Genomic DNA, 2,284 nt, shown 5'->3' with positions numbered 1-2,284 from the left:
AGTGGGTTCTTTAGGAGCATGTTCATCGTTATGTCACTTCCACTGCCCCAGCGTCAATAGCGATAGGAAGTGAATAAGCTTGTGCTCAATGAAGGCACAAGAAAGAGATAACGGGGAGCTTATGGATCGAGGTAGACAAGTGCATGTTTCAAACGGTGCATCGACATTACAAAGTAAGTGAATATAACATTTTTGACCTGGTGATGATCCATAGCTAATTCTGCTACGGTTACAGAAAAAAAAGCCCCTTGGTTACCATCCCATGAACCGGCTTATCGAAGTAAGCAGTCACAGAAACTCGCAACCATAATTTCTTTGTCATTTTTTTGTTGCTGAACACACTTTGAGGTGATTGTTTCTCAGGGAACAATGGTGGTGTTTTCTGAAGCCCTAGAGGGAGCAGGGTTTCACGTTATGCTACTGGTGTGCTCACAGCATGTACCTCACTTATTGTCTCAGTGTTTTTCCACTCTCACATAGCTAGGCATTTATGTTTGCCGTGAAATATCGCGTGCCAGTGCACTTGAGATTATCTGCCACAAATATCGTAGAACGGCAAGCCTTTCGCTTTATGTACAATCCCTTCCTCCACGATTAGGGTAAGGCGGGGAAAAACGCGACAAAAATTTTAAAATAGTGAATATGTTTTTGTATTTCACTCTTTACCATAACATGTCAACACATTAACATTTTTTTGGGGGGGGGTACAAGGTATGTGCTACATAAATATGGCCATGCTGCGACGAATCAATGTATTATTTAAAAAAGAAACAAAAAATGCACCACATGTCTCATTTTGCCAACTAGACGCGGCGTGAGGTGAAACGAGACAGCGTGAAAAATTTGATCCTTTCAGTTCTTGCAGTACAAGCACTTCGAATTCACTCCGTGGGCAGCCACGCAGTCTTCATGCGCCCAGTCTTTGCACTCCACGCATTGAATCCACACAGAACCCGGCGCTGTGCTGCTCTGAAACTCCTGAGAAGCGTTCAGTGCTTTTTTTCATGTCGTTTTCCTCCCAGGAAACTCTAGATGATATTTTCTTGTACGTCCGCACGATACTTAACAAAACAATATGTGCTATAATGAGCGTAAATAAATGGTTCACTTAACTAGAAACTCTCTAAGGCAATTCAATGCCTTTTCGTCGCGTTTTGACCCTCTCAAATACCCTCTCAAATTCCTTGAAACAAATGCCCGAATTAACCCTTTGCGGTCCAAAACCTTTACCCACTTTCCGGCTCTAGTGGTCCGAAACTATTTCGCCAGTTTCTGGCGCCGCGAATAAAAACACAAGCTGTGGAAGAGAAACGCACAGGATATTTATTTTTGCTCCTGCATTCTGCAGGCAACTCTTTTAGTGATATTTGGGCAACGTATGATACCGCTCAAAGCATTCCCCTGTGTGCAGGCCAGGGTTATTACTGCAGGTTTCCAACCGCCGCCGTCGTCGTCTTCGTCACTCACTCTGTCGAATCACTGTCATCACTGTCGGTGGAGGCACGTAATTCTCTTCCTCACTAAAGTCATCCTCGCTTTCGCTAAAAGCACCGCCGTAAAACGCACGCGGTGAAAACCTGGCCATGCTTCTCAGCGAACCGCGCGCGCGAGTGGGTACGCTCTAGGCCCCGTGCTGATCATAGTGCTGCACCCTAGTGTCAAAAAAGTAAAACCTCAACAAACAAAGCTCACTTATTCCTCAAGAGATGGCCCTTCATGTATACAAAAAATGCGCGCGACTCGCGGTGAGAAAACAGCAAAATTTAAACCACGAACACCCTTGTCGGGCGGGGCCCGACAGCGGACCGCTACGGCCGTGTTGCGTTGTCGGGCGCTGCCCGACAACGGACCGCAAAGGGTTAAAAAAAATTTCACCTTTGGCCCACTGCACCAAATGAACTAAACTTTTGGTGGCCTGTAGCTAGCGGTATAAAGTAACAACATAAATATTTACATTGTTGTACTGATGCCGGTGTAACTTCACGCATGGATCCGAAAATTTGGCCGAGCAGAATTTCGCCCCTTTTGGCGGGTCAGAAAACACACTGACCTCAACCGCGCAATTTTTTACCGCGTGAACGCTGTGAGCAATCATCAAACTTTTACACATAAAATGTCGAAAACTACCGGCACCTATCGCTGAAAAAAGGTACTTTTTGTATTAGCTATAGAGGGCATCAAAGTCAAAATGTCGCGTTTTGCCCCGCGTCTCGTTTTACCCCGCCTTACCCTACTGTTCGATATAACATATATAGGAAGAAGTGGTTAATTTTAAGGGCTCGTT

The sequence above is a fragment of the Rhipicephalus sanguineus genome, unplaced genomic scaffold, assembly GCF_013339695.2.
Source record: "Rhipicephalus sanguineus isolate Rsan-2018 unplaced genomic scaffold, BIME_Rsan_1.4 Seq856, whole genome shotgun sequence".
Taxonomy (NCBI): Eukaryota; Metazoa; Arthropoda; class Arachnida; order Ixodida; family Ixodidae; genus Rhipicephalus; species Rhipicephalus sanguineus.
Note: the sequence above shows the minus strand (reverse complement) of the source record.